The sequence below is a fragment of the Dermacentor silvarum genome, chromosome 4, assembly GCF_013339745.2.
Source record: "Dermacentor silvarum isolate Dsil-2018 chromosome 4, BIME_Dsil_1.4, whole genome shotgun sequence".
In the NCBI taxonomy this organism is placed as follows: domain Eukaryota; kingdom Metazoa; phylum Arthropoda; class Arachnida; order Ixodida; family Ixodidae; genus Dermacentor; species Dermacentor silvarum.
The window spans coordinates 90607161-90622086 of NC_051157.2; positions in this window are offsets into that span (position 1 = coordinate 90607161).

A 14926-nucleotide genomic window follows, 5' to 3' on the forward strand; every position below is an offset into this window, starting at 1 on the left:
AACAGCCGACCCCGTTGATAACGTAGGAGAAGTACCGCTGGGACGGCTGAAGAAGTTTGAAAAGAAATGGCATCGAAATTGAATCGTTATATTATGCCGGCACAGAGCTCTTCAATGCTAATGGTTGCCAAATTTCCCACAGTTCGCGCGTTTCAAAATACGGGCAATGTGATTGGCTAAAAGAGTACTGTCGCGTCACCTAGGTATATGGACCACGAAACTTTGTAATGCTACATTGTTGAGTGCAAGAAATGAATATTTAAGCACGCAGGATTAGCAGTATGAAATGAATAGTATTTCCAATCATAATGCGTTTGTTTTTTTATTTTTGGCACTCACGACGGTAAGGGGGCCCGTCATAATAGGCTGTACTCTTGCTTAACTTGATGTGCTGTTGTTGTACTTGCCGTGCTTGCTGTAAGATTGCTTAATTTGGTGAGGGGGCACCGTTTTATTCTATCGCATGTTATGTGCACCATGTTTCGCTAGTCAGAGGTTGGTCCGTCTCATTGCGGCGGACAGTAACGACGTAACAGTGCGTCAACATTCAGTGACCTGCGGCGCCCCCCCCTGCCTCTGGGTTACGAAACAGGTCGCTTCGCTCGCCTTGGCAGGAGCCCTCCGTGTCAAGAGTGGCGTGGCGGTGAAGCATAGGGCAAGAGAACAAGTATGGCAGAAGTGAAACGATAAAAATAATAATGCTGCAACGTTAAAAAAAGAAAAGAAATTGCGACCACGCGATACGAACCCAGGACCTCGCAATCATGATCCCAACGCGTTTCCGCAGTGCCGTGAAACCAGATGGGAAGCTGCGCTATTATTCATGTTCTGCATCAGCTGCTGTTACCCCGTCACTATAGTGTTATGGCTGTAGTGAAGCAACCCCTCAGTATAGTCAGTTTCTTTATGTTTTGCAGCCGAACTATCCATTTCGAGCAGTCTTTAGCAAGCGATAGGTGACGACGAGTTTGATTATGTCGTTCGGTCGTAGCGCTATAGTCGGTCTATCCGTGCCCTCCCCTCCCCTCTAAAATGGCATCAATCAATCAATCAATCAATCAATCAATCAATCAATCTATCTATCTATCTATCTATCTATCTATCTATCTATCTATCTATCTATCTATCTATCGTTTCTTGTCCTTTGTTGAAAGACAAGAAGCAGCCAATAACAGTTGCTGTACCCAGAGCGTACCTCGTGTTTATTGCGGAGTTACGGAACGGTATGAAGTAAGAACTGCGCTCAAAAGCACGTATTAGGCCCAACCCGTGAACTGCGAAGAATTAGACAAGTCTCCTTCCTATCGGGCTTTCGCACACTCTTCGGCAAAAGCGCCGTTTTCGATGGAAGGCCCCCAAATTGCGGCTTCTGATACGGATAGTCATGAGCCCATTAGTCGCGCGTCACTGTGAAAATTTGGCACAACTGCCACTGCGTGTGACACTCGGGCAATTAATGTATATAATAATGCGTTGGTCAGCGCTATTACTGATTAGCACTTCAGGCGGTACTGGGTGTCGTTATGAGGCACGGACTGAGTGAATTAGATCGGCTCGATTAAACAGACACTGGGGCGTGCTATTCATGACATCATCAAATTCCACCGTATTGGCGAATTCGCCCCCATTTTGTCATCTCGGATTTACTTAGACGGCTGCTACCAAGGCGGTATGCAGTTTTATATAACCTCCTTGACTGCTGAAGCCTCTCCAATTGGTTCAAAATGCCGCCATTACAGAACTTGACAACATGGCAGGATTTGATAATATAGTCCAGAATAGTACCCCTGGTACTTCAACCCGCCGTTGTCTATACGTGGTTGCGAACAGCCTGTACAGACTCGGTTAGGTATAGCAAACGTGGAACACTGCACATTTATCCTACATAGTTGCCAACTGTATACATACTTGGTTAGATGTAGCGAATATGAAACATTGCTTTGGGTTACTGCTTTCTTGTATATTTTTTTATGTCTGCGTCTGCGGATGAGTACACAAAGATGTGCCCGGACAGCGTCCTAAAAACAAGCTTCAAAAGAAAAAAGAAAAGAGAGAAAGGAAGTCGGGGGCGCCAGACGCAACGTCTCGGTCGACTTGTCATTCCTGGCCCGCGCAGTATTTGCTTATTCCGCGTCTCTCGCCTTAACCATCGGTATGCCCGGCCTCAGTGTCAAAAGATCCGCCCACGCATTCACTCGTAAAGCTGTCTGCGTTTCGATCCACCGAAAGTTCCACGCAAGTCCCCCCCCCCCCCCCTCCCTCCCTCTCCTCCATCAGCGCTCCGCTTCGGGCCACGGCTCGCTTTATCTCCGCGCTGTTCGCTTTCGCGGCACCCCGGTCTCTCACAGGGTTGAACACACTCCCAACCAGGCGAGAAGCACGAATGATGAAAAACGACGGATGCGTCGAAATGTGCCGGCGTCGCTAACCAACTGGCATACGAGTCTATACTCGACCTGCCTGGAGCTGTCTTTGCTGCTGAGTTCGACTGCAGTCTCGGAGACTTTTTGGCGATGGCGTCGGCGGGCCGCGCCGAGATGCCACCGAGGAAGCCACGCACGAGGAAGAAAGGAAAGACGGAGAGAGGGAAAGACGAAAAAGAAAAAAAAAAGATGTGTTTGAAGAGGAGACGCCGGCGCCCACGGCCCACTTCATCGTCGTCACTCCTGCGGTGCTTTTGTCACTCGATAGCTGTTGTCCTCTATTTTGGTGTCGCTCGCCGGTCCGTCAGCGCCGGTGTGCCACGGCCCTAAGTCTTCGCGTCGGGCGCCGCAAACGTTATTCCTCGCCTTTTGCGTGCCGAACGCTTAGAAGCCCCGACGAAAATACAAGTCGGGTGGTAGGAGAGGGGACCTGGGGGGGGGGGGGGGGGGATCTTTCTTAACCCAGCCAGTATACCTCCGCGCGGCTTTTCTCACACCTCTTCGACCCTGCTCTTTTGTTCTTCCATTCTGTCTTCTTTATTTTGTATTTTCCTTCTCGGCAATCCCCTAGGAGTCCTCTCGGCGTTTCTTTTGAAAACGGCAGTCGACCGATGGCCCGGGGCCCGATTTTGACTGGATACTTTGAAGCCGCCTCTTGTCTTTACCGCCGATGCGCATCGAGTTTCTCCACCGACTTCTTTGTCGCCTTCTGGTTACGTTTTTTTTTTCTTCTTTTTTTAGCGCTGCGTCATGTGGCTGTTTGCGAGGACACTTGATATACAATGTTTGTCCAAAAACCTGAAGCCCCTAACTGCGTCATTGGTTTTGTGGAGCTAAAATTGGGCTATTGTGACGGGGATGAGCTCTTCATTTTGTGAGGGGAAAATGATGACGCTGTCGTCGCTTGGCTGAGGTTTCAAAACTTGGGCGTCTCTGTGTTTTTTTGTTTGTTTGTTTGTTTGCTTGCTTGCTTGTTTGTGCATGTGCGTACGTACGTACGTACGTGCGTGCGGGCGTTTGAACTTGTCCTCGACCGCTGGCTGGCGGCGTCCAAGAAGAAGCGGCGCAGTCAAAGACTTGGCTTATTGTCTTGAAAGACAAATATAACTTGATGATGGAACTTGGCAGTGTGCGACTGATGACTAATATGCACTTGCTGTCTTCAACAACAACAAAAAGAGAAAAAAAAGCTCTCGCCGAGGACTTGGGAAGTGTTTCACAACTTGACAACATGAAGCAAGTTCTTAATGCAGAATGCTCAGTAGTAAACCATTTGGGGCTTGGACAGAACCGGTTGGACAGAGATACTGTGCTCAAGGGCATGTTCAGCTTGTCTCATGAGCTAGCGAGGCATATCCTGGTTAGCAATGCTTTCTATATGCTGACTTCAAGAGATGTTTGTCTTTTTTCCTCGGTACTCTTCAAGGAGTAAATAACGTTCGTAAACCTCAACTTTATGACACCAATACGATAGAAGCATGAGTCTCTTCTGCTTTTTAGCATTGGAATGCGCTTCCAATGCAAAGGCTAGCTTATTAATGAATAAATTACATTGCCTTCCTTTTCATACTTGCCTTTCTCCCACTGAAGATAATCCAACAGGACATTCTGGTTAGCATCTGTGCCTTTATTTTTTTTATTATCTCTCACTTTTTTCTCACTGTTTCGTAATGTAATGAGGGAGAGATATAAAGGAGTTGAGAAAGGCAGGGAGGTTAACCGGAAGATAGATATCCAGTTTGCTACTCTGTACTAGGGAAGGAGAATACAATTACCGTGATTGATATAGTTATAGTTCTGATGCTACTGCATAGAGAGACAACTAAGACTCACCTGAACGAGATTTTGTTCTCCAGGTAGCTTTCATTACCTTCTACTTGATGCCGTTGCATGTTATGCGCATTAATTCACGTCTTTATCCTACTTCAGCGTGACAAGAAGTTAAAGCCCGCTGAAATCTGACAGTGTCATCATTACCCCCATTGCCACATTTCAGAAAATACCTTGAGTAATACTTCTCTACGAATCCCACCTTAATCGAAACCTAATGACTCGGTTCACGTGCCAGCAGATGTATTTACACTAACACTTGTTTTCTCTTTGCATCTCCTGAGATGAACTATACATTAAAGGAAAACCTCGTATCCTACCGTCATCTGGCTGAACGACCAGTATTGCTCACAAGTTTCCTTCGTCAAGCTGAAAACGTAAGCAAGCAGTTCTTAAAATGACCTTGCTATAAGGATCTCTCGTCCTTAAATTAGCTCTTTCGGGGCACCGCAGGCGAGTTCTGCACGCCTGACCGCTGGAGAAACAGTTACAAGCTCCAGCAACTGCAGTTAATCCATTAGCACTCTTTCTTTTCTTTTATGATTTCTTGTTTCAATTTCTGTGGCCTGTTTTCAGCGCCCGGACAGAATACTTCGTCATCGCAAGTCACGTTCTTTGTCTGGCGGGTGGCCCTCTTGTGTTAATATGCCGTCTTGATTCATGAGTGTTAGGTTTCGCTTTGTTTTGTGCTTGCTTTTCTCGGTTTATGGGAGCGTAATTTTTCATCGCGGTACCAGCGCTGAGTTGCGCCTCGTGCCGCTAATGCGAGTTGCCTAAAGCTTGCGGCATTTTTCATGCGAGACGCGAGCATCACGGATCGCGTGTTGGCCGGCGCCAGGAGCTTCAGTGCATTCGTGCAGCCGTATAATTTACCTCAATATTCACCGTATTTCATTCCCATGTGCGCGACATACTGACTCGGACGGGCGAAAGTCCCTGCGTAGGAACTCGATGAAGCCAACGAGAACACCGGAGAAACAAGATACAAGAAAGAACAATCGAGATTTATTTAAATGGCCACTAAATTGACACACTAAGTTAGCTTAAACTGATAAGACATGCTTTCGAAACTCTGCTTTTGTTAACTTTTGCAGCAATAGGTTGGTTAACGGAACGGGAAACGAACGCCGAAGTTCCACATTTCCAACTTCGCGCCAAAGAAAGCGAAATGTGACGTCGCGAATCGTAATATATATATATATATATATATATATATATATATATATATATATATATATATTGTATTGTATTGTATTGGGGCCGTTGTGGGGCCGTTGTGGGCTCAGCAAAGGTTCTTTAAACTTGACCAGTTCCTTCGCTGGCTATACTGAGATACAATGTAGTCCTTCTTTACCGTTGAAATAGTTAACTAGGCGCGAGCAAACGCCGTCAAAATAATAACGTCACTGTAATATGGGCCGTGCACGTTCAAGGTTGCACCGCCACCCGACTTTCGTCCTTGCGTGTTTTCTTTACCAAGCCTCCACACACGGTGACTGGCTTTTTCGTTATTACAGAATGCTAATTTACTAATACCAAATATTATTTTTCTCTTGAGTGTCCATTTGAATAGATTAAGCTCTACTGTGACGCTAGAGTGCTTTAGAGGCTGCTGCTGCGCGTTAAACATTTCAAGTCCACGTCACTGATCTATTGATCAAAGACTGGTGAAGCTGTCACATTTTATCATGACACCGCGACGCAGCGCGCCGCCTAAAATAGGTTCAGGTGCCGCAGCTCGCGCTGCTGGCGTGATCTATATGCCTCCTGCCTCCACCGCCACCACCAGAGTGAACCGCGCTCTGATTAGCGCACTAAGTGTACACAATTTTGTAAAGAAATGGTTAATGTCTACATTCTCCCGTAGATGTATTTAAGTATACATCTACGAAGACTAAGCTGGAAAGATTCCTTCCCTTGTTCATAGCCGATACATCTTAAATTATTTTAGCTCCTTTACAATGCGCCTTAATTGCCGCCCACGGCGATTTGTTCATTTCCCGTGCTTCTCCTAACTGCTCCGCAAATTTGAAATTTGCGGAGAAGTTAGGGGGTCTCGATCTCGAAACGCGATCTCTGCGGCGCTCTACAATTAACGAAACTTTCATAATTTATCGGAACGCCCTTAAATGAACAGTTAAAAAAATTATTCTGTACGTTCAAGGCATTGCAGTCTTTTTTTTTTTTTTGATTGAATGTTTCATCCCGCAACCACTCTGAGTTTTCTTATAGCAAGCATCGCAATCCTGTCCGTTAGTCTTATTATTATTATATTATGATAGATATAATATTATAGATAATGATATTATTGTATAAGTAGTATTCCACGATTGACCTACAATTTATAATTATGCCCTAGTACCACGCACAATGCCTTCCACATTTCTGCAATGCTTATTTCTGAACCTCATTTAGATGTTGTTGTTTTTTTTTCACTTGGTGCGGACGCTTTTTGTGCATACATTTTTTTCCAGCGCTCCTCTCCGCACACTTATGACTGTCTTAGGTGCTGTTAAGAGCTTTGCTTTTAAAACGCACAAGTAGGTACGCAGCACAGTCTTAATAAAGAGCACTGAAAGTCGCGTAATTCTATCTAAAGCACACGAGAAACACACGAATTTTTTTTAAAAGGCGCAGATATGTTATACCTGCGAAAATCGCGCTGCAGCAGTCGGCAGGCAATCGACAAGAAACGAACAACAAGCAATCGATGAAAGTGATTCCGTCCTGTGCACGTATTTCATAGAAATTCTGTTCATCCGTATATCAGCATACAGAAAGCAAATGACGGAGGATAAAAAGAGTGGCTAACGAACCATGAAAAAATAAAGCCCCTAATAAAGACGTTGCAGTACGTTGACTCGACAGGCGAAGCATTGGAAAAGGGCTGCTCAAGGCCACTTGAAACAGCGTCAGGGTTTCAACGAGAACGCTGAGACAGACATTTTTAGTTTAGAGTTGTTGCATGTTCTTCTGGTTTATTAAGTATTAACTAATGCAAGGAGCTTTTTTTTAATTGCTATTTTAGTGAACAAATGAAAAGGGTTAGCCGTCACCAGGAAACGGCGACAACTCATTTTGTTTCTATCTCGATTAAAAAACAAAGATTTAGTGTGGACTGCACTCATCGACGAATTGGAATTCTCCGCACAATATCACAGACAGTGGCTCAGCGCAGTTGCCCTCAGAAATTGCAGAAGCTCTTCTGTGGCATTCTGCATCTGATATATGCGAGACCATGGTCCCAAGGTCTTGTACAGTCAGAAGGGTATTCCGTGTAGATTTTTTTTCCTGAATCAGTATGCAGTATTTTTTCTTCAGTGACTAACACGTGGGTTGTTTTAACATTGTCATGGCGTTGCTGCTAAGGCAACGCGGTGAGTGAGAGAAACAACTTTATTCGGCCCACAATAGACGCGAATAAACTCAACTTCGCCTGGCTATAGGCCCACTCGGGGACCATCAGGCCAAACCTGACGGCCCTCTCGCGGGCCCTCTGGACTGCCAGGATTTCAGAGGTCTGATTCTGGGCCTTAATAAGCTTCGTCATTTCCTCTTGGGTTAGAAATATCAAGTTTTCTCATCATTTACTCATCATTTACTCATCATTTCCTCAACGTGGTGATAGTTGTCTTTGGTATGGCATGCGAACGGGAAATTGAGAATTGAAGGAGTCAACTAAATCAACTGAAACCTGCTCATTTGCCGAAATAATACAACAATGTTCATCCTGAAAACGCCGGACGAGATCTTAGCCCCCTGACAAATGGCGCAGCCTACAATAGTTGCCAGCACAGCGAAGAAAACAAACGTCATATATCATAGCAGAAGCGCATTCCATTTGCTCAATTTTCACATGCCTATCTATCGTACGCTCGAATTTACGCAAATCATAACAAAAGTACACATATGCTATGAAACAAAACTGTGTTAGAGCTATGAACGACACGACATTCATTAGTTAATACATCAGTTGCAGGTCATCTCACAGATTCTGCGGGTGAATATCTAACCGTTGGAGAGCAAGAAAAAAAAACTAGAAGTCTACAATGAACTATAATTAATTAACGACAAGTGTTTACCTATTGGGTTAGTAGGAAGCAGGAAAATCTTATAATTACTTTTGAATTGTAGAGTTCAATAGCAGTCAGCGAGCTGGACATTCAGTCGACCTACGGCTTCTCTTGCGCGTTTCCGCCGCTAAGGATTTGTACTCATCGACCGTTGCCTGGTTTCCTGTGCTTCCAAAACAAAAGAAACGTCCAGGAAACAAAAGCGGGAGGTTCCAAACGAGGCATTAATAAATTTACGGGGGCGGGTAGGTGGGAGGGAAGATGAGGGAGGAGGCTGGGATTCGTGCGGTTGTCCAGGCCACGTTTATGTAAATAATACCGGGACGGTTTGTTTCTACGTTAATTGCGGCCGTAACAAATGCGCTTCGTTTTGTTTCCTTGGAACACCGCCGGATCGTGCACGGCTTGCAGTGCCTCGCGAGCGTGTTTTCGCAGTGTATATCTGCGTCGTGCACCGAGGACCGACCTACATGGAGCTTTGTGTACGTGGGCGCCTGTGTACGTTCTCCGGCGTGCTAGAACGGCGTCGTGAGGCACAGGCAGCGGGAGAAAATAGCATGCAATAAGTAAGAGAAAAATAATATAGCTAAATAAGACAAACCATTCAATAATGGCGGAAAAGCAGGCTTTTTGGTGTGCCAACCAGCCTGGTTTACCGCTGTTTTCTGTGTTTTGCCGACCTATTTATAGCAACCACACCAAAAAGGAAGAAAGAAAAAAGCGTAAAACACAAAACACGGGGTCGTGTTCGTCCGCGTCGCGTTTTCAGTTATTTCGTTGCTACTGAAAAAGAAAGGCAAAGAAAGGGGCTTACTGATGGTTTCAGAAATCAGCACTGGTACTCTCGCAGATGCTCTAGCGAGGCCCTTCACCTTAGGGTTATAATTATTACCCGAGAAACGAGAGGGAGATGATCAAGAACAGGCCAATGATATCTCTGCATTGTCCAGCCTCTGTCTTTACTCCGCATCTCGTATTGACCTTCAAGTTGACATCCGGAAGCAATGTCGTGTAACTCACACCATGCAGGGCCAGTATTATCAAGGCAATTAAGTTCTTACCCCAGAAGTGTTCGTAAGAACCGATATTAGCCGATCGAGATGTTGAACGTATTGTTAGCGAAGGTCGACAGCCAATGCGAAACCGTTCTTACGAAGGGAAAGCTTCGAGAATTCGGCCCCAGTTCTGGTTCCTCCGGAGCGGCGTGTCATCTCGTGATCAGCACTATACGGCAAGAGGAATCGCGACAGAAAAATCCTTTTAAATCAGCCGTAAAATAAGAACCTGAAGCCGCTGCTGATATGGGTATACAAATGACTGCACAGCCGAGCATCACGCACACTCGATCTGGGGTGTTATTGTTCTCGGATGCTGTCAAATTCCGCAATATTGTAAATTTCTTCAACTTGTGGGATCTGATTGGCTCACAGGGTGGCCACGCTCGAAACACCAATGTGGCGGAATTTTGCAATGTCCAGTATAGCACCCTTGGTTACATTGCAGCATCGCGGCAGAAGACACGGCCGGAACAAGTGCGCTTATCAAGCTGACGAAGCTTAAAGTTTTATGACTGACTTAGAAACATGGTCGTTATTCTTTGTAGTATTCCGTGATGAACCTTCACGACATCTCTACAATTAATCACACTAATTAGGAAGCTCACTACCCGCCGCAGTGGCTTAGCGGCTATGATGTTGCTCTGCTAAGCACGAGGTCGCGGGATCAAATCCCGGCCGCGGCGGCCGCATTTCGATGAGGGCGAAATGCAAAAACGCCCGCGTTCCGTGCATTTGGGGCAGGTTAAAGATCCCCTGGTGCTGAAAATTATTCCAGAGCTCCCCACTCCGGCGTGCCTAATAATCAAACCGTGGTTTTGGCACGTAACACTCCGGAATTCAATAGGAAGATACAGGTTTGAACCGGAAGCTTTAAGTGATCAACGGCGGTCGAACAAGGCATTTCTCTGGAAACAACGTTTCGACAAGAGTACCATACATCCCTTGCTCGAACACGGTTGATGGCTGGGAAGCTGGAGCATGACGTGTGAAGCGCCTGACGCTGACACGACGGGGCGCTCTCTGACGAGCTCGATCCTGCTATACGTACTACTACATCGTGCCGAGCGCTCCGCGTGCCGGCGTGCTCGGACGCCGCGGTGCGCGCTCGGTGAGCGCACATCGCAACGCGCACGTGGCGTGGCGCTCGTGCGTCCTCGGTTGCTGCGGCAGTTACCGGCCATTACGCGGTGGCGGCGTGCTCGCTCGCGCGCGGCGCGGCCGATTGGTCTGTAATTGTGAGTGCGGCGCCGACCCTATGCAGGCACCGCCGCCTAGCTCAATGGCGAGGGAAGAATCAATTTGAGCACTCGCGAGACGCCGACAAAGCCCGGCAGCGCTAGCCCGTAAGAGCGAACGAACGAACGGTGAATTCGTATATACGCCACGGCGAAAGAAAAGGATGCACGCGCACGCAAACTTCGCGAGCCCGCGCGGTTCTGGATACCGCGCGGTCGCTGCACGGGGTCGTGAGAGGCCACTGCAGAAGCGAACAACGCTTACGGGGAGAAACACCGTGGCGGATCTGAGAAACAAAAAGAAGTCTAGCGGCTTGTTCTATTGGCTCCCCTTCGTGTGCGCGCTTTACCCGCCGCCATATTCGCTCCGAAGAGTGTATACAGGCAGTATAGCGTGAGCACGACGTACGACTCTTCAGGAATACGGAAATCACGATTTATTTCTCCCCCTCTTTTCTTTTTCCGTTCATTCTTTATTTTCTCGATGCTCGCGGGCATCGTCGAACGTGTCCGGTGTACGCGAGCCGCTTGCTCGGTCACTCCTCGATTATGCCTGCATTCTAGATGAGAAGAAGGCTTGCTCGGTGCTCTCGGGGAGGCGGCGAGCGAATTGGTTTATTTATTAGCGATGTCACGGGGTCCTCCCTTCTTTCTTCGAGAGTTCCTCCGGAATATCTGGCTTGTCCGTGCCGCTTTGTTACACCACCCTCGCGCTTTCCATCGAGAATATGCGCGCCGCACGGAACGACGTGCCAATCCCGGAAGGTGAACCTATAACGCCGTGTGGGTCTCTAATACGCACATCTCTGAGCATGCACCGTGTTCGTGTGTATCGTTTTTGGCCGTATCCTTGCTGGAGGTGATCTGTGGCTCTTCGTGAGCCTGGAGTGGATGTGACTTGGATAGGCTTGTGATCGTGGTTCGCTTCATTTTGTCTCGTTGCTTTTTTTCTGTGGCACGCATAGAAAGGCGTTTTTGTGATTTTGTGTCGAGCTTATGTCAAGCATTTCTGCTCAGTATAGGGCCAACGCTGTGACATGTTATCGCTTTAACGACGCTTCGTCTTATCACTGATGTGCTGGCAGCTGCTGCGGGAATGTCACAGTAGCTGATTTTTTCTTTTTGTGCTTGTTTTCGGAGTATAGTACAAAGCGTACTCTTTTTTTTTTTTAATTGTGAAAAGGCAAGAAGACGCCACAAGACGTCGAGCTCGCGACCCGCACTGAAGTTGCGGAGCTCGCGGCGGCGAACAAGGACGTCACAGACAAAGCGAGTCTGACGTCACGGCAGAATAACCAAAGAGACGCAATACACTAATCTTTAGAATAAGTAGGCTCAGGTGTTTCATATGTTGTATTCACACATCCCAATGTGATTAGGGATGGTGTCCTCATGTTTTCGTGAGTAAGTGCCAGCGACGTACGCATAAACAATTCACAGTCGCTTTGCTTTCCATGAAAACGTTGAGCCGGCGGCCTACATATGTGGTTTTCAGGTCTTCGGTGTCCAGCCCTTGTTTTTTATGCTTTGTTCTTGCTTGCTTTATATTGACGCTTCCTGCGCACACTTACTTCAGCCGATTCTTGCCTGTACCTCAGAAAGCGTACGATTCGCCTCATTTCTTACCATTTTGTTAGCGAACGCCTCTCTGCTGGGCGGTCCTCTTCGACTCTGGCGTGTATATAGAGAGTATAACTACCCGTTCACACTAGCCAACGCGCATCGTAAGTGTCTTTCGGTTATTTCTGAAAAGAGGACTTGCTTTAGAAACAGACTTACAGAATGTCACAAACCTGTCAGGGCTCGGTATACCACGGCCTCCCATATTATGCCAAGTGTCGTATGGTCCTCGAAGAGACGCTGGAAGTGTTTCATCACCAAACTATAGGGCCCACAAAATCGACGAGGAGTGTTATTGGTGCTCGCTAGCTACTTCGCTGCCCTCAGATCCACTAATTTGAGGGCAGCGCGATACTTCACTGTAGAAGCAGTCAATGCTGCTCCGTAAGGCTCCTCCACACTTCCTACGAAACTTCGTAACCACGAGTGGGTGGGTGTTTCTCAAGCAAATCTTCATCGTGCAGGAATCGCTGAGATCCGTTTTACTGCACCGCAGCATCTATACTTCTGTCGAAGGTAGCGCCATTCTACAATAGCTAAGCAAGCGTGAAATTTCTGTAACAAACTGCACATCCCTGCATACTGCGTGGGATTAGTCACTCAGGAATATGCGCGCCGCATGTATATATATATATATATATATATATATATATATATATATATATATATATATATATATATATATATATATATATATGATCATAGTATAACATGTTTGCGTTGCTCGTGGTTTTAGCGAACGACCCCATCTGACCGATGTTAAAGACGTTCAAAATAGGAAATTGTTTTCAATGGCCTTGTGTGCTGACGAGTAGGGAGGTCGGCGTTCCAATAAGTATATGATCGGACGGTGGATGGTTAGCCCAGTCGGCACAGTGAATTGGAAAGGGATTGTGCAGGATTGCCCTAAATACTCAGCTTCCCGCTCGCCGTGGAGCTGCTCGTCGGTGCGGTTTGCCCGAAGTCGAAGCTGTTTCTCAGACCCTCGCCGCTTTCGCTTGCATTGGTCCTGTTATTCTGACCGTCTCCAGGATGATAAAGGAGCATGTATAAAATAAATAAGCAATTAATACTATTTAGTTCTAATTATATATTGATAAGGTAAATAACAGCTCCTTGGAATAGTTGAACCGATCTCCACACTATTGCAGGAACGCATTTAAACAGTGTATACGGGATTATCATTTTTAAGGCTTTACGGAATTTTTAGAAATCGACTGTCATAGATAACATAATTCTACCCCTTGAGCTGGATTATTCAGAGAGCCGGACATTACTTGCACGAGAAATCAAAACACATATCCAAGTAATTAACAAGATATCACTAATCAACTTATTATTGAATTACTTTACGGGAAATATTTCAATTTACGAATTGTAGCCGATGAGTTTGCAAGGTGTATTCACCTGGGCCGGACGGCGTTACCTATGCGGCGCTCGGCAATCTTGAGCAAAAAACACGACTCGTGCTGCTAAAGCATTATACAACGAGTCTTGGCCCAACGGTTTGGTTCCACATGAATGGAAAAGCAGCCGCGTGGTTCCACTTCTTAAACCTGGTATATCGCCGTTAGATTTGTCATCGTACCGCCCCATCACTCTGGACAGTTGCATCGGAAAAATATCCGATAATATGGTTTTCACGCGCCTGGAGTGGTACCCGGAGTATTATAACGTGTACCCAGATGCTATGGCTGGCTTCCGGCGTGGGCGCTCATTCATAGATAATGTCATCAATTTGGTCACAGTTTGTTCAACATCAAGAACGTATGAAACGACTCACTGCGGCATTGTTCCGTGACATAAAAGGCGCCTAAGATAATGTAGCACATTATGCCATTATAGAGGCTCTGATCGAAGCCGAAATCGGTGGCCGAACTTTCCAGTGGCTATGCAGTTATTTGACCAACAGGCATTTCTTCGTGACGACCGAGGATGGCGCCACGACTCACCACCAAAAAGAGAGAGAGAGAGATAAATGAGATGCGAAAGGCAGGGAGGTTAACCGGAAGGTAGATATCCAGTTTGCTACCCTAAACTGGGTAAGGGGTAAGGGGAGACAGAAAGATAAAGAAATAAAATCACCGCATATCCACGAAGGGAATGATGATGTGTGGGCGAAGCACCGGGGGATCATTCGGTTAACCGTGAATCCCCCGACGCCGGCAAGCGGACCCAGAGGCGGCGAGAGCGCAAGAAGCGGCGGCAAAACGCCGGAAGCGTTCTCCACCTGAGGTTTGTGGCGCCGATGCTCGGTTCAAGCGCGAGCTTCGCGAGCCCTCAGCTCCAAGTCCGCTTGCCGGTGTTGCCACACTGCTGCAGCTTTGCGAGCCCTCAAATCCGGGTCCGCATACCGCCGTTGCCATGCTGCTGCAGTTTCGCGAGCCCTCTGCTCCGGGTCCGCTTGCCGGCGTTACCGTTTTGCTGCAGCTTCCCGTGCCCTTGAATCCAGGTCCGCTTGTTGTCTGCGTCGCCGTGCTGCAGCAGCTTTGCGAGCCCTCGACTCCGCTTGCAGTTGAGCCGCCACTCTCGCCTTTTTCGTCTATAGCGGGTGCGCCGTTATCAGAAGCGACCGTTATCATCCATGGCTGAAGAGAGAAAGAGAGCGCGCATCGGGAGCGAACGCCATTGTGCACCGGCTGTTATCATCCATGGCTGAAGAGAGAAAGAGAGCGCGCGTCGGGAAC